We start from the raw sequence: 19,334 nt of genomic DNA, 5'->3' as shown, positions 1-19,334 counted from the left end.
ACCGTGCGTGCATTTGACCAACCATAATCGCAATTCATATTGCATAGCAATACAAAGCATCGTGTAAGGACTTGAGATGTGATATTTATCACATATTTATTAATTGTTTGTTTCAGATTCTTCTACTACCCGCGCAGGTTAAGGTTTAGATGTGAACGGTCCACAATTCACGTTTGCAACACAACCATCCCATATTACCAAGATTATAACTCATGTGTAAGAGGCTGTCGTGCTATTAGGCCTAGAAAATGAAATGTAATTGAAAAATAAACTCTATTCTGTAGACGACAAGATAGTTTTTGTTTTTTATAATAAAGCAATTATAGCACCATAATTATAATTATGTCAAATATTATACAATAAATGCATTATTCCTTGATTGGGTGGAAAATTTTATTTATTTGTATTATTCCTTGTACTATTAATTTTGATTGATATATAGTTTTAATGCAACTTGACTATTGAGGCTTGTCATATAAGTATCTCATTAACATCGTTAACTTTCGAAACGTAACAAATACCTAATACATACAATACAATTAATATTTTTATAAATAATTTTCTTACTTTTAAACAAAGATTGTTCGCCTCCTGATAGTGCAATTTCAATAAATAATTAATCTGTGAAATTCTAAAAACATAATGGTAACTCAAAATATTTTGCTAGTGTTCCCAATTAACTATATAGACTGCTAATTACATTTACATAATTATCTATCAAGAGCAAAAAATATACAGTTATTCATGTTATTTGGATAACCCTATTTATTTTTTACTCCAGGGCCGAATCCATGAAATGTAAATTTTAATTTAAATAACTAGAACACAGATAGATAATAGTAATGAAGATATTCAGTATTTTAAGTATGTCTCTGATATGAGTAGTACTTAACTACGAATAAATACTGAAAAAAAATTAACCAGGTGGTCAAAATACATCATATACACATTGCAGGAAAAACAGTTGAAAGAAAAATTTCTATTTAAATTTCAAAATGAAATTATTTTACTTTCTTTGTATTTTATATAGTTTTCTAATATATATTACTTCGACCCAAGCTGCTGGTAAGTATATTCTTATAACAAAATTAAGTATAATTTATAATCTTAAATTTTTCGTGTCTTCCTATTAAATTAAGTCAAAATATAAAAAAAAACAAACCAAAATATTGAAATAAAATAGCTAAATATTTTTTTTATTATTTAATATCATACTTACTACATAATCATACTTAGATCGCCGAAGATGCCTGAAGGCAGTGGCCGAGGATAACCGCTGCAACACTACTGTGCAAGCGTAAGTTATGAAACATTTATCATATATAACATAATTGATTTACAACCGATTTAAGCAACTGATCTCAATCTAAAATCTTTCAATTAAGATCGGTTATTGAAATAGGTAGTATGATAGTCTTATTATTCGATCTTAGTTCTTTCAGTAATTTATATAAATATAAAATCATAAAATCAAGCCTATAAAACCCTGTGGTAACGGATAAAGTCGCCATAAGATACCACGACCAAGGCTCAGAGCAGGAGTTGGAACAGGATGATTTTTCGTTAATAAGATTCTGGCATTCCTTCACGTGTCACTCAGAGTGGGTCAGTCATTTGATAATGTCGTCCCTTAAAAAAGGGCCTTTTGAACCTTGAAAAGAGACAACCAAACATATTTCTTTTATAAGCATTCTAACAAAGCAACGACATCTGTATAGTTTTAGAACTTGAAACGGGATATTTACCATGTTTGATGAACTTGAGTTCATCCGTGATCATGGGGCTTGCAATAGTGCCAAAATATCAGATTCACATAGAAATTATACATATAAACATGGTAAATATCCCATTTCAAGTTCTAATGATATTTTTAGTGACTATGTCGGTTTAAAAACTTATATCTGTATGTTTGTTTTCTTGTTTCAGATATTTCTTCGTTAACCGCAGATTTCGCGCTAGATGTTTGCAATACACAATCCCAGTTTGTAACACCACCATCCAGTATTACCAAAATTACGACCAATGTCTAAGAGAATGTCAAAGCATTCGTAGAAATTCTTAACATCTTAAAATCTACAGTAAATTGTATTCTCACCACAATAAAAATAAAGTTCTTTAATTGTGTCTATACATATAATATCGCACTTATAGCACCACGTGTAATGCATTACAGAATAAAAATACCATTATTTTGAAAAAAATAATAGTTTTTTTCCTTCTCACTATTACTCGATTCCCTGTATCTATATATTATTCTATTTTCTATAATATAAAAATGAGTTACTAATTGTATTGATAAGCAATCTCGAGAAAAGCTGAACCGATACTGTTATTGATGAGAGAAGGTTCTGATGTAGCGTTAAATAAAAATTAAAATAATAAGCATTTTTTTATATATTTTAGAATGAATCTTCGAATAGAAAATCAAAATCAACCTCTATGGATCACAACAAGAATTTTAAACTTGCATCTCTCTAATAAATATTTTTTTATTAAATAACTCAACTATCGACAATACCATTGTATAATAAAAATTGGTTCGTCAAATTTTTAAGTCTTTCAGAATACCTGAAACGTGCAATTCCTGGTACGTTACCAATGCAAATAGTTAGTGCAAGTCTAGGCAGACTACCAGACAGAAATGCACATTTAATTTCCATATTAATCTATTATATGCAAAAAATAACACTTCGAGTAGCTAAGTATGTAATTGAATATTTGGTGTGCCAGGGCCGAACTAGAATTAAGGTGATTATTAGCAAACACGAATAAAAGAAAAATTCTTACTTCTACTAAATTAGTGCTTCGTTTATTTTTAACTAAGTACGTCCCTGTGTTATTTAGTTTTGGTCATGGTATAAAAAGTCAAAAATATACTCCATCCACCACAAACCTTGGAACGTTAGAAAGTAAAGTTCTTCTATTACAATTTTTCAAAATGAAATCCTTGTATTTTCTTGTAACTTTAACAATTTTTGTTGTCATTAGCAACGGTCAATCTAACAGTAAGTGCAATTTTATTTATTTACACTTAAGTTATTTCAGTTAAGGTACACAACAACGTTACAGCCACAGGTTCAGTCGAAAACCAGCGTCAGGCATTAGATGTCTGACATTCATGCTGAAATGGGGCCTTAGTCTGCAATTACAATAATTGTGTCAGAATGGTCGATCAGTGCAAGAGGGAAGGAGCTATACAACCTACATAGCTCCGCCCCGCACTGCTCAATGATTGACCATTCTGACACAATTGTAATAGCAGAATAAGGCCCCTGGACCTTGTTTTGGTACAACCGTCAGACACGAAACAATATTTTTTAGTGTTTTTGTTTTTAAATTTTTGTGTATTTCGCGTGTACTGATTGTGCCTAGTGTTGTAACAAATAAATGTTTTTTTTTTCTTTCTTTCTACCTATAGTAAAGTCAACTAACAATATTTTATGAAATTAATGTAAGATTTAATTATATTTGTCTATAACATATTCTGTTTTGTTTTAAAGCCGAACTTAGAAGAAGATGCTTGCCACCTCGAAGTGACCCGAACTGCAACACTACTGCAGATGCGTAAGTTTTTTTTTTAAATGAATAATATTTTTTATAAACGTTTTATATTCTCGATACAATAATAATGTAACATTCCTAGACGAGCTACAACATTACAGCTCTTCTGTGATCAAGGAACATAGAGCTGTTCGTACACAATGTAATTATTTATTTTGTTTGAAAAAATACTTTTTAAAATTTGTTGTTATCGTAGAAAAAAATTGTATTATGCTTCGGTGGAGTAGTAATAGACGTGGTTTCATTTAAGTCATATGAGTGATCTCCATACTGTATAACCGCAAAGAGCTCGGTATATAATTTATAATTATGTGTATTTTGATATCTCCAAATAATGTATTCTTTTTTTTTTTTTTCAGGTATTTTTACGTTCCTGCTAGATTTAAATGTGAGCTCCGACCTTATTTCAATTGCACAACAACCAACGTCACATATTTCACAAACGCCTCGTCCTGTTATAGAGCCTGTCGAACGATAAGGAATTAAATAAAATTGTTTCTCTTAATCACACACTAGCGGAACCCGCGAACTTTGTCTCTGCTTGGAAATTATTCTACCGTTGTTTTTTTTCCTCTTCTTCTAATTATTATGAAATCGGTTAAGCTGTTCTCGAGGTTTGCTCTTAACAACACAGTTATCGATTCATTTGTATATTGTAACTGTAATTGAAAATTGTAACACTCTTATATTTAAAAAAAAAACGTTTAAATATCATGCACTGAGTAAAGCACGTTATGTAATAAATGTATTAAAAAACTAATAATAATAATGTTTAATTTTTTTCCTTATATTGCTATCCCACACTCGAACTATGAATGTAGGTACGTCGTACATTAAATTGTTTTATGGTATAAACCAGTAAACGAGCAGACGGATCAGCTGATGGTAAGCAATCGCCGCCGCCCATTGACACCCAAAACACCAGAAGCGTTACAAGTACGGTGCCAGTGTTTGTCGGGTTAGGAATTAACAGGTTTGTTGGGGATTCGGGGATTGGGAATATTGGGAAGCGGAGTAATTGGGCCTCCGGTAACGTCACTTACACAATGTTTCACGTCGCTTTTCTGTGAGGCCGTGGTATCACTCCGGCCGATGGTTCTCCCACACTTGTAGATTCATGTAAATAACATTTTCTTACAACATTTTCATCCTCAAATATGAACGACCCAGTTTTTAAGAGATCGTAAGCAAAGAAAGTTGTTCCCAAAATACATTACAAATAGGTCAAACAATATGCGAAAAACTTTACAGAAAAGTTTGACAACAAGTTAGAAAAAAGTACATCGTAAGTAAGTATAACCTTTTCACAGGGATGGATATTTTTCAATTCCCAAGATGAAGCTGCTTTGGACGCCATTTTTACCCCCATTCGTAATACCAAAGACTTTCGACGTCTGATGGTATTATGATGATACTTTCTGATTTTACTCTCATGAGAAAATAGAGATTGCTCATCCATTAAACAAAAATATAACATGTTTTTACCTACTTACCTATAACAAAAACTTCATGATGATATCATTATCGTCTAGACTCGCAAACAACTTTGAAATACCTTAAAAATATTTGGTTAACATTTTTGTAAATTCCAAAATAAGATTATTTTAGGCAGATTTTCCTTTGGTATGTCGGTAATTCTTGCCTAAAAGGTATCTTAAGCATTTAATTAAGATCAAGATGGACCTTAACTCAGTGAAGTCTGTAAAATTTAATGGCATTTACACGAAACCTTCACCGAAAAACAGGATTTCACCAAATATTTTACTTTTTTATGGGACAGGAGCAAACGAGCAGACAGATCACCTGCTTGTAAGCGCTTGGGATGCTTTTCCACAAGAGTTGTGCTACGCTACGTTGCTGTGGCTTAGCACTGGTGGAAACGGACACAGCTAAACTATATTTTTATTTGAAAAAAAAAGTGTGCTATGGATAGTAGCTTACCTACTATCGATATATCGCATACTCGAGCTGCGCATCTTCTTCATACAGCTCCTTTGCGGCGGCGTATCTTCATAGCACATCTTACTCGTTCAGCTACATAGCTTAGTACCGGTGGAAAGGATCACATAGCTTCACGGCACATCACATCAGGTTGAAAAGTACCTTAACTCTACCCATGGACATCTAGTCATAAATAAATCAATGATACGTGTTAAAAGTCTAGTCCAATAATTTCCAAATACTGAATATTTGGAACCAACTAAAGGGCACAGCATACTAACTATCTATGGAATCGAATCACAAACACTGCGCTGAGCTTCAAAAATCAAATTACTGACGTAGTTCAACCTCGGTCAGTTTGAACTGGACCAAATAAAATAAATACTGAATGTATTTACATAGACAGACTCACCTAGCCACGTAATTTGATCTCTGTCAAACGTGAAACTTTGCACTGTACTGAGTTTATCGACAAATACGTACATCACCACACTTCTTCTTCTTGCGCTTTGTAAGAGCCAACCAAAGGTAAACGTCCACAGGCCCGCATCGTACGCATCGCACGCATCGTACTCATTCCGTATGGCGTCATCACTACGCATCGCTTTTAGGCATTGCCGATGATGGGTCCGTACGATGCGGATCAGTGGACGCAGTTGTATGAATTTCTATACTAGACAAACTAAAAAAACTGTGAAGGAGAACATAGGTTCGGCAAATTGTTTATGTGTGTGTATGTACAACAAAATTGTGAATAAGTTAAGATAAAGAAACATTAGACAATAGGTAATAAGTATATCATCTATTAATCAATGTTAAACTATTCTCAAGTACCTAATATATTCCACAAAATAAAAGAAAACACAATTAATAGATACGCCGCATCCCAAATCTTTTTCGATAATTCGTCAAAAAGATATCTCGGCAAGACGAGCGTAGAATAAAAATGAAGACAAATATTGTAAGGGACGGATTCGTGGTTTATAAAACTGAAATACTTACTTAGAATAACAATAAGGTTTGTTGATAAAAATAAATGTCACTTTCCATTTCCATCAATAATATTTCAATACTGAATTAGATAGAGGGTTATAGATGAGCATGAATAATAATAACTTTTAATAAAAATATGTTTTATTTATCTTTAATATGCCTAGTGTTTAGTTTTTTTAATTTCTTGATAGAAAAGAAACATAAAACATTTGTCCATTCGACACAAGACTGAACAGTTTGGTTTATTGGAACCGGCCAATCAGAGCGCCGAATGTGCTCTCGTTTAGGTTACTTTAAACGTAAATCAAACTCATGTTGAGTACTGGTTGATCCGCTCAACTCATCTATCCATTAATAAAGAGTGCAAAACTAGGCACCTAAAAAGTTACATCTATCACAAAATAATAAAAAAAAAATAAGTAAAAAATAATGAAAGAAAACAGAATGATTCATACATAACGAAACTCGTTCCTGGTTACATTTTACTAGAACATGAGACAAAACACCTCTGTTTTATTCAAAATTGTTTATGAAAATATGTATCTCATAGTGTATACAGTGAATCGGAAACCATCGATCCATCATACGGTGACTGGAGTAATAAACAAACAGACCAACGGTAATGACTCTTCCGCTTTGAACGTATTTTTAGTCACCTATAAAAACGCTATGCACCACAGACCATGCAACTGCAATACCGATAACTTCAACAACCATTGCCCTGTTTCCAAAACCGATGAAGCATTTTACAGCTATGTAAAACGCAATGTACACTGTTGTATTTTTTTGAACCACATGTTGTTCCTCACACAAAGCTACGCTTATTCGAACCTGTTTATAAAACTTACACTTGGCAATGAAACAAGCCAGTTATGACGCCATAACTCCAAACTGTTTGAACTGAGTGCTATTATACAATGGTTCCAATATCCTGTTTACTTCTCTGGTTATGTTCCCATAAAATATGCAGATGCTCCTTTGTCAAAGTAGGTATATGTGAAACTGATCTTAAGGGATGATAAACAAACAATTGAAAGTCGCTTACGTAGTAGCTATTGTACTTATTTATAGGATACAAAAGCATACGTAGGTATAAGGAAAATTCTTAAACGCTGCCAACAGTCAAGATAAGAAAGAGGACACTATTAAAACTACTATATACCACTTACAATGTTAAAAAAGAAAAATCAATTACTCATTTAACTCACATTCGCAGGTATTAAGCTCATTAACCTGTTGCATCTGACAAGATTAATCCAGACTACTGGAATGTTCCGGAGCTGCGGACTACCTAGCGGGTTAATCGGGGCTCTGCCTCGCTCTGGCAGGAGTAGGAACGGGGTGGTTTTTAGTCAGTCAAGGCGAGAGAAGTCATTGGATGATATTCCACCCTCAAAAAAAAAAGACTACTGGAATGTTGGTACTGATGGAAAACCAACTAAACTAATAATGTATATCTATGAACATATATCTTGCCAAAGAGTATGTCCCAAAAACGTTCACTAGCTTTGGAGTGGATTAGACATACCAGTCCCAATATGACTGTAATAAAAATTTACACACTAGCGTCTGTCAGCGGCTTCACCCGCGTTCCCGTGTTTTATGTGTTATTCGAGACCATAATCTACCCATGTTCAAAATTTCATCCCGACATATTCAGCCGTTTTGATGTGATAGATTAACAAACATACAAACTTAATATTAGTAATATATTATCATGTATATAGGTAACAGAGTAAATTACAAAGGAGCAGGTCCTTTGCACTACCTATAGGTTTTCATTAACGGTTTAACCTAAGCTATCTATATGCATTGCATGTAGAGGTACATTTATCTTAAAGAAGTATCAAGCCGTCAAATAGATGGTCGTTACATTCTCTTGATTAAAATGCAGAATGGCCTCTTAGCATTCTACTCTCTTTTCACTCATTCAATGATACTTTGAAGATACCTCTTTCAAAAGAATTTTCAATATCAGTTAAATTAATTTAAAGATAAGTGGAATAATTAAATTATAAGTAACACCTATAGGTTTGACAATCAGCAATCTTTCTAATACATGTTTAAGAGATATTGTCACCGAATTTCGGATTAGATCTTATAAATAAATCAGTTATATATGACATTCTACCTATTTCTAAGTTTATTATTTGAAATTTTAATAGTTACATAGAACTCACAATAATCGTCCATAGTTTTCTAAACATTATGTTTTGATTTTATAGGTAAGGCTTAGGTTAAGTGGTAAAAGTGTCGAGCCTTTAAAACCAAAACAGACGTGATGTTTTTGAACTTAATTGACTTCAAGTAATAAATAACAAATACGACCATTAAAAGCTTCTAAGTGCAGTTTATTAAAAACCAGCTCACACCTTGCCAACTCATTGAAAAGGTATTTACTGTGCCCAAAATTCATCAGTAAAGCATACAGATTACGCACAAATAAAATAACAGGGGACCCTTATAATCTGTGCGCTGTCTGACCCACTTTCAATGAAAGAGCGATTTGCCTACATACTGAGCCCAGCGCAATAAGTACTGGTGCTAATTTGACCCCGCTGAGGTTGACCAAACAAACTTTGTTTGTGAAACACATCTACACAGAATCGACTTTAAGTTGACGTTTGAAATCGATACCTACAAAGTTGAATTGTCACTTTGACCATTCCACCATGGATGTTAAATATACTGGCGGTTGTTCCATTTTCGAAACCTGGTGTTTGTGACAAACGTGTTGGACATTACGTGAGATATGCTATTTGTACTTCTCGAATTTGATTCGAACTTAAACTTAAGAAACTGTGTCTAACTGCCGTACTCATAGACATTGAATTATTACTTAAACTGTTCCCTTTTTATTCTGAAAACAATTGCTAAAGACTAGATTAAGTAACCATTAAATGACTCTAAGTGCAACGGTGAATCTTTTATACGAATAGACAGTCACAGTAATCCTTCTACACAAAAAAAAACAAACATAAACCATTAATGAAATTCCAATTCCACATCCATACAATTATGAAGAGATTTAAAAATGCTGATGGCTGTTCCATATTGAAAAAGCTGTAAACATAACAAGAATTTTCTGCGCCGCTACAGAAGAGGATTGATTTCATGAGCATGTCATTTTTATGAAAACTGTTTTACTTTAGTACACAAAAAATATATTTTAGGAAGAATATCTGAGAGGGTTTACTCCCCTTTTATTGGTGATCAACAATGTCACTAGTTGTAAAGAAACTCGTAAAGATGTCGCTACTGAACTTGATTACATTCAGTGGGTCTCTTCAAAAGGTAGTGTATACATCTGTCTAATAAGGTTTTAAGAGGTAGAGCGTCGTGTTGAGGAAATGTCGCAAACACGTGGAACGTGACAATGAGCTGATGGGGCAGTAAAAATAAAGTGAAACTGGATTACGACTGGAAATGCAGGAGTTTAAAAATGTTACGTCTATGGAATTACATTATGACTTTAGCTAGCTATGTTATATTATGTGCAAAAATTTTAGAAAAGAGATGCTTCGGCATGAATGGGCCGGCTCGACTGGAGTGATACCACGGCCTCGCAGAAAACCGACGTGAAACAACGCATGCGTTATGTTTCGTTGTGTGATTGAGGTTACCGGAGGCCCAATTACTCCCCTTCCCAATCCCCGATTCCCCAACAACCATTAAATTCTTAGCCCAAAAGACCAGCAACGGCTTTTGACGCCGCTGTTGTTTCGGGTGTCCAAGGGCGACGGCAATTGCTTACCATCAGGTGATCCGTCTACTTGTTTACCGGCTTGTACCATTGGACATTGAAAATGTTTGGACAAGAAATCAACTCGATAGTTAATCCCACATTTTGAAGAACTTTAAAACATGCATATACATTTATATACTGTCTATTTACTCCCTCAGTTTCTACCAAAGCTTTCCATTTCGTAGTGATAATAAATGACAGTGCATTAAGTCCCCACGTAAGCTCTTTGGCGGTAAGTTTTACACGTGGCTTGTAACAAGTCGTAAGTAATGAGCTTGCAATACGGATGAAGGAAGTATTTACTTTATGTAGTACGGAGTATTACGGCCCTATGCACCTAAGCAACCTTGCGTAAAATTTTCACAACTGTAAAGCTTCTGGTGCGTACAATGCTGACGCAGCGTTAAAAGGTTGCAAATTGCAAAATCAGGTTCGCCATTTTTGTGAGAATTGTAGGGGGTTGTTGTCGCGTCACTGCTGTAGTCATGTTTTCATGTTTCATGTTTTTCGTGCCTACATTTTCGTTTCTATATACATATGTATGAGATACATAATAGGTTTTTCCTGGTAAGGACAAAACATATGTTCTATATTTAAAAATCAATTGTTGTTCGGTAGTCTCGCCAAAACTCGAGATCGGCTGGATCGATTTGGCAAATTTTGGTCTTGAATTATTTGTGAAAGTCCAGGGAAGGTTTAAAATGTGAGAAAAAATGTTTATGTTTGAGGCAGCATACATTTTGCTAGTCCAGCTAGTAATAAACAGATTTTCAACACCAATTAGTTCATATAAACTTGATCCGTAACTTTCCTGTCCAAAAGTGTAAGTTATCGTCTAATGTGGGACATTGCTCTTTCCTTGAAAACAGGCTTACACAACAGCAAAAAGAGATATAAATATATAGACAACATTTCGAGTGAATCTTACGGATTATCTGCCATTGAATTACTCGTATTACATTTGACATTTCCAATATAGAATGTACTAAGGATTACGTTCTAGATCAATTCTTCTTGTGTTCTGTCGTTGGCACGTATTTCATTCAGCTCTACTTCGTTGTTGGTACATTTTTTATAAAATGCAGGTATTATAATAATTAATTTTGACCTATCTATAGAAGTTACTTGAATAAATATTCAAAATCTCAGTTATCCGTCCGAAGTTTTTTTTTCGATTTTCTTCTGTATCGTGGGTGCGTTTATAAGCATACAAGTTCACATACATATGACATTTACACCCGAAAAAACAATTTGTAAATCACACAAAGAGTTGTTCCGTGCTGGTATCGAACCCGCTACACGCTGCATGGCAGACAGTTGCCCAGCCACATACGCTAACCGTGCAGTCATAACTAACTAACTTTTCCTGGAGTATGGTAAAATACTCACTCTTACTATACGACACTAAAATAGCATCACTAAAGATCTAATTTGACGTGCAACCTCTGTCTATTTCTTCCATAACAATAAAAGATCTAATGCTTTATCATTGTAAACCAAAGTTTCGACCTCAAAAGTAATTCTTAAGTTCTAAGTACTGTCCTAAGTCTGAATTAAGTTTAAACAAAGTGTTAAGTAATTGAGTAAGTAATGTTTGTTACTTATGTAACAACATGTACGTAGTATCGTAACAAATAAAGTTTTCAATCATTTTAAAAGGGTGCCTGTTTGTAATCAAAAGAATGAACATGTGCATGTATGTGTGTGTATGTAAAGAGTGGAGGAAACTCCACCATGGCTTCATTACATGATTGGTTTTAAAATTACTACCGTACTCTTTGGGTATCTCTATTTTTGATTGAACTTTTTAATAAGTGCGGGAGAGCCATGCTCCAGTACGAATACGCCGGCTCGATCGTAGTGATACCACGGCCTCACCGAAAACCGACGTGAAACAACGCTTGCGTTGTGTTTCGTTGTGTAAGTGAGGTTACCGGAGGCCCAATTCCCCCTTCCCAATCTTCTTAATCCCCGATTCCCCAACAACCCTGAAATTCCTAACCCCCAAAAGGCCGACAACGCACTTGTAACGCCTCTGGTGTTTCAAGTGGGCGGCGGCAATTACTTTCCATCGAGTGATACGTCTGCTCGTTTACCGGTTGTATTTCATAAAAAATAAAATATACGTTTTTCAAATACAAGCAATAATTTCAATAAACTCTATAAAGAAGTTTCTTTTAATAACCCATGTAATACATGTTAGTTCTTTAATTCATAATACCTATACAGTCCTTAATGTATTAATTTGTGCAGCGTTATGGGTTGTCTATAGATTAGTTATCGTAACTAATATTAGTAACTTCAATAGTGTATAGTTCTGTTGGAAATAGTATGTAACAACATACCAACAGAACTATACAATGTAAAAATGTAGTAGAAAATGTAACAACATTTTCTACTACATTTCGTGAAAACCTATATATTTGGCTTGTTGTCACACTATACCATATTCTTTAATCAAATTGGACAGTAAAGTTGTAACGTACAGCTGTTGGTTTTCCATGTGTTCAAATAAATAAATAAACTGTAGCGTATCCTTGTAATGTTTACTTTGAAGGACTTTATAAGTTCTAATATTTTTTTTCCAACATTAATTCCCAACTTTTTTAAACTAGTAAAGAAGAAAATACGCATATTCATAAAGTGGTATGGAAATAGAATTTATTTCACTATGAGAACTTAAACACACAACACCAAGTGGTACAAAAACTCGGATACATTCCTTACAAACAAACTTTGAATAAATAAAAGGTAGAACCTTTTTATAACATCTTTGTGTAAAGAAAACTTATGTTTGTGACTATTTTAAGTCCACCTTTGTTACAATGTAACATTTATTTACTTTTGCGTAGGTGTCAATGTACACACAAGTATTTTTAGGACGTAGTATTTTCTTCTCTTATATCACATAAGACTGTTAACATAACTGGCAAAATGTAATTGTTACATTTATTGTGTGCATACTTACAGTATAAGTATAAAAATGAAGATTAATCCATTTTATGCCAATTTTTTTGAAGGGGGAATAACATCCAATGTCTTCTCCCGCCTTAGGGCGAGGCTGGTTTTTCGAGCCGGAGCCCCGACAAACCCGCTAGGTAGTCCGCAGCTCCGGATATCCATTTAAGGCCTATTGTCCATTTGACAAAATTTTACGAATGTGTACACCTACAAATGAAGATAGGCGACTGACAAATTATCGCTTCGTGAACAGTTTACATTGTTTGCAAGCAAGATGCAAGCATTTGTCATTTGTAGGCCACCTATTTTCAGCCGTAGATTGCGTGCGTTCGTCAACTGACGCGGTCGTGGACAATAGACCTTACTCTACAATAAAAAATATAAATTCCACCAAACGAACCAACGGAAAATAAAAAGAAAATGTAATATAATACAAAAGAAACAATTCCGTATATTAACAATCACTGCATGTATATATGTATAATTGAAAGGTATATGGTATGTTTGAATACATTTTTAACACTTTGTATTAAAATATTCATGGGCGAACCCTTCAATAATTCCACTGAAATGAAAGCTTTGCGTGAAACAATAAAAACGAAATGATTTTTCCTGTTACATACAAATCTATGTTTTGTTCCTATTATAACAATCTATTTGTTCTTTGGTAAAGGTGTAGGTTGTGAGTTATGTATGTTAAATAAATTCATTCTTGATATTTATTATTTACTGGAATCTTCAAAAATTTGATTTGAATTCGCTCTGTTTTCTAGTAAATTTGCATTCAAATCTAATCAATAATTATTAAAACAATTATGAACTGCCAGACTGGCATGCACAGCCATTATTAATAAGTATATTCGCATCATGCAAGTAAAAATAATAACATCCCAATTACTCCAATCCCCGATTTCCCAACAACCCTTAAATTCCTAACCCCCAAAAGGCTGGCAACGCACTTGTAACCTCTCTGATGTTTTAGGTGACCCGTCTGTTCCTTTACCGGCTACATGCTATAAAGAAACCATTATCAATAAGTTTATTCCCGTCATGGAAGCAAAAACTATTAGAAAGACAACATCAATTACATAACGTAACAAGGAAATGTTCTAAAATTAAATTGTAATAGCTCTCCATTAAACTTAATGCTTCCATCTGTTGTACTTATACATATATTTACTTACAACATCATAATGAAAAGAGATTTCGACAGAATTCTAAAGGTTATCAATCATAATATCATTCATTCGATACGAATAGGGATACCCGAGTGTTGTCAAAACACATTTTGTTATATTCACCGAAAGGAAAATCTCAACATCTGATTAACTGTACATACAAACATTATATACAAGTATATTGTTAACCCAGTGTATAGAATCTGAGAACGAGGACATGTACAAACATTTCAAGGCACCTATATAACTCTTAATGCGACCAGCTATTGCTTTCACGATTTATTCATGCGATTCTCAACCTTATTGTGTTGTGTGAAAGTCGGGATCAAGGCTAAAATGCATGTGGTACAATCGAAGATGAATATTAAGCGAATAGATTTTAGTTCGTACTCTAAAATAAGTTATTACATAGATACTTGTATACTTTACGATTAACCCTTTAGTTTTCGAAAGTCAAACACGTACTTATACTTGTAAAATCCATTGCTATGTGATTAAAAAATGTGATCTATTCTGTACATTACCGGATTAAATCGTAGTGTGAATTAAATGGCCACAATTTTATCTAACTAAGAAACTCTACGTTTGGTATTTTAAATTAAATACGAATTCCTATAATTTTTTCAAGAAAATCAATTTATAACCAATTAATATTTTAATTAAAATAACAGAACCCTATAAAAGGCAGGACGCCACTTGAAAATTTCGGATTACGAAACCAACTTAAACGGTCCTTTTTCATTTTTCACGAAGCCATAAAACGTTAAAAACATTTTTTATTGATGGCGTGGTTCAGTAATGCAATAATGACGTTAGAAATTTATGTGTGTACGTGTCTCATAAATGTTATCAAGATAAAGCATGTTTCAACACCCCCGTTACATTATATTAGATTATGGGTGTTACGGCTTTCTTATATAGGTATTGCTTACTAGGTCGACCTGTGACTTTGCTTGGGATATTTTGAAATATTGAGAAAGTTGATAGCGGTTTAGATGTTTCGTATTTTTCCTGGATTAAGTAAGCCCTTACTTAAAAGGTTTTCAAGAAGTTTAATATCGGAATGTTATTTACAATGACAAACTAGTACCCTTAGTACGAGCTTACTTTAAGTTTAAAGTAATCGATACGAGAGTACGTCCAGCGCTTTGATTGGTTGATTTATTCGAACCGGTCAATCAGAACGCCAATCGCGCTCTCGTTTCGATTACTTTAAACGTAAAGCAAACTCATACTAAGGGTACAGATGGATTACTAACATAGTGTCTACACAAACCAATATAACTGATGAAATACGAATATATATCAAACTATTCTAAAGGCATATACGCATTCCTCGTCTCCATCCATGAAATATAATGTATAATAAATATGTGTAACCTGTATCGGAATATCTTGAACGAGCTGGGGAGTCAACAGAAGGAAATGGTGTTCCATTTTCCTGAAGAATCCTACAAATGCGGATTACTTTATCACCTGTCGATGCTATTTTCAATAAATAAACAGAAAAATGATGAAGTAGAGTTCATAAATGAAATAGGATTCCGAATACATTTTGCTTTTAATCTCAATATTAAATATTCGATAAAGCAATAAAACAAAATTTTTAGAAGTAATTTGAAATGAAAAAATTAAAAAGATATCTATTAATGAGTAATAAAAAGATACGAGGAACTATTGTAATATTTGGCGGTACAGTCCTCGGATATTTGGCGGTACGGTTGACGCAGTAGTTGGACAATCGGCTGCCGCGCAACGTGTCACGGGTTCGATTCCTGCACGGGGTCTGAATGTCTTGTGTATGTGAACTTGTATGTTCATGGACACACACACGACACAGGAGAAAATTCTTATGGGAGGGCAAAGTTATTTAAAAAAAATACTATAAAGTAAGTTTAATTGCCTACAACTCAACTCATAACTTTATTTTGACATTACATAATGACAATACAGATAAATAATAGAATTCAATTACACATTCATCTGACACCAACATGTATTGAAAAAGAAAATGATATCTAAAACACACATCTCAAGCTCAAATTGAAATTTAAGAAAACATAATTCATAAAAAAGGACAATTTAAATGTAAAATAATAAGCGAAAAAAATGAGAAAAAACGCATTTAAATTACAATTCAATTTGAACAAGATGAAGGTTCATTTTAAAATAACGTCACGCACGATGCCATTTTACTTATTACGTCCATCACAAACAGATGTGTTTGTGACAACACATTCAACACGAATGTACGTACAACAGCTAAGTATTGCAATATTCTCTGTTAAAATACGGGAAAAGCTGATTTATCAGATTTAAAATTCAATTTTACTGAGTAATAAATTGAGTTGTAGTCATATTATATGGATGTACAGGTTTTAATACGTATTAATATTCATAAAATTTAACTACGTATTTTTAACAGGAAAATACATGGTAAAGTGACAGGTGTTACAAACGAGTGAGTAAAAGGTTTCTCTGTATTTTTCTTTCCTTTTTCATAACTGTATTACTTAAAATATAAATTCAACAAATCAAAACAAAGTCGCATCTAATAAGCCATTTATGTAACAAGATTCAAATCAAATCAAATCACTTTAATGCATCCATAGTGTACAATTTGGTCGACAGTTTTACAGCAATATGTTCCAACTATGGGCCCTATTATTTAGATTTGATTTTATTTTATTTCGCAATAACACTCCCAAAATAGCACAAAAAACTAAACTAACGACTATATTTAAACAAGAACAGATACACCAAATTCTCATATAAAAACTTATCCATTGTATATAAACACACAAATACACGAAGCCACATTACCTCAAAGACAAAACATCTTATTTAAATACCTTTCGCAGTATGAGACGTTGTCCCCTCTCTAGTCGGGTTGTTAACCACCACATTGCCCGCAGTAATTGTTTTATGGCATGTGGCAATCAAGAACGATGTGTCTACAGCTCTATAGTATGTCGCATAAAGTGTATAGTGATGTCAACAAGGAGAATAACTGGTTAACTTGAAGGGTTTATGTTAATGGCTTGTAAGGTCTGGCTGTAGCTTTCGACCCCAAAATATGTATGTCAATTTCATTTTTAATATGTCGTTGTTTACTACTATTCTAGTTGGTAGCCAATTGCCGACTTATTAAGTATAAAAAATTATGTGGTCCAAATAATGTTTGCAGTCTAGTCTCGCACAACAGTGTACACATGAATCGAAAATATCATATTAATTACTAGGATAATTGGATCTCTTTAATAACCTACAATTAATACTTAGAATTGATATATTAATATTTTATTGAATTACAATGATTATTTTATAGTATACGGCAATCAAGAATTGTGTCTCTACAACTCTATAGTATGTCTCATATGTATAGTGATGTCAACATTAGTTGACTTGACATGTAGGCTGCGAAGAGAGTATTTAGGAAGGAATTGTTTATGGAATGTTGGTCTTACGGTTTGTAGGATTTGACTTGTTTCAAATATCAAATAGTTGAGTTTATTTTATTATTTCAGTATCAGTATTACCTTTTGTTTCAGTATTATACTCCTGGATAATTAATAATACTAACTAGGTATCTGTTGCAGACTACAAGCACCTATAGATTTTTTATCGACCTTTTGTACAACAAGGAAGAATTAAGTTACCTCGTTAGTAGGTGATTTAAGTACCCAGCCGATATATACTATCAAAGCTCGACATTTATCTATGAAAAGTAGGCTTTATTCATACCCTTCTATGAGAATATAATATTTTATTAAATAACCTTTCAAAAATTCGACAGATTCAAGGTGAGTATCGCTCTCTCAAAACCAATTTAATTTACGAATTTCAATTTCCTTTTTATTGTTATCTGTAATAGAAAAGTTAAGTTCCAAATTCAAAATCACATTAAAACTTTTTTAATAATAGGAATCGAAGGTTTGTTTAAACGTGATATTTATTTAAATATCATAGAAAAATAAATCCCCTTATTACCTTGATTTGAAAATTGTTACCATAATTTTGGAAGGAAAATTTAGTTTTACTTCATAATAATTCAAGGTCTTTTATAACTGTCAAGAATCGTTATTTGTTGAACAGTCTTCATACAACAGACAACCAAACACACAGTTTTAGTTGTTAGTTAAAATAAAGTTTTACTACACACTATTTTAAGGTCTTTTATTATCTGTCAGGAATAGTTATTTGTTGAAAAGTCTTTATACAACGAACAACTAAACACAGTCACATCTTCCCTATAAGCAGAATTCACCTTAACCCTTAATAAATCCCCACTTAATAAATCTGTGAACATAGTGGGCGTTAATTATGCCGCGTTTACTAATAAATAAAACGTTATCACCTACTTGACCTTTTTAGAGATTATTGGAAAATGTCAACTCGATAGAGGCAAGCGTTGACGCCTTAATATTGCTTCTCATTTATGGTTCCAACGGACCAGTGAGTTTAATCGATGGAGCGGCAACTGACTTAGACATTAATTAATTACATAGATAAACAGAGTTAGTTGAGTTAAACACAGTTTAAATTGCGAGGCACGTGTAATTTAAAGGAAGTTTTACTCTAGAGATTTAGTTAAGTTGATGTAATTTGGCTAAGCTATCCACTAGGGTAGTGTTAAAGAAAATTATGTTTCGGTCAAGCAACGCCATTTTACTTTTATGGTGTGCAAATTACTAAAAAACTAATTAGGAATATACCTCAGTCTTGTGTTCTAAGACTTAGTTACGCACGTAGTACAAAGTCCTACAGTTCAGACATAGAGCGAGTATTGTGTGAGCTAATTTATGCCGAAATAGTAAGTGCGAGAGCTGACTTTTCTTTACACGTTTCTAAAAAGTTCTCCACTTTGTCAGCACCGCATGAGGACGTGCTAGTTAAGTACTACCTGCTTAGGTTACTCTTGTCTGGTGAGCTCTTATCATTCTTTTTTTTTTAAT

At 33.3% G+C, this 19,334-nt stretch overlaps 1 protein-coding gene and 2 long non-coding RNA genes across 4 annotated transcripts in view; 2 read left to right on the top strand and 1 right to left on the bottom strand.

The window, feature by feature from the left end:
- Nucleotides 1-19,334, bottom strand: part of LOC118280701 (cAMP-specific 3',5'-cyclic phosphodiesterase) — a 548,393-nt gene that overhangs the window by 447,141 nt on the left and 81,918 nt on the right. The gene's annotated exons all lie outside the window — the stretch shown is intronic.
- The window catches only part of LOC126911937 (uncharacterized), a 257,179-nt gene that overhangs the window by 175,101 nt on the left and 62,744 nt on the right, over nucleotides 1-19,334 (top strand). The window lies entirely within an intron of this gene.
- Nucleotides 916-2,119, top strand: LOC126911936 (uncharacterized). The gene is made up of 3 exons (XR_007706433.1): nucleotides 916-1,065; nucleotides 1,237-1,297; nucleotides 1,927-2,119. It is a non-coding gene; the product is annotated as an uncharacterized LOC126911936 (long non-coding RNA).

This window comes from Spodoptera frugiperda, chromosome 20 (genome assembly GCF_023101765.2).
Source record: "Spodoptera frugiperda isolate SF20-4 chromosome 20, AGI-APGP_CSIRO_Sfru_2.0, whole genome shotgun sequence".
In the NCBI taxonomy this organism is placed as follows: Eukaryota; Metazoa; Arthropoda; class Insecta; order Lepidoptera; family Noctuidae; genus Spodoptera; species Spodoptera frugiperda.
This window is presented reverse-complemented; position numbering and strand designations above follow the sequence as displayed.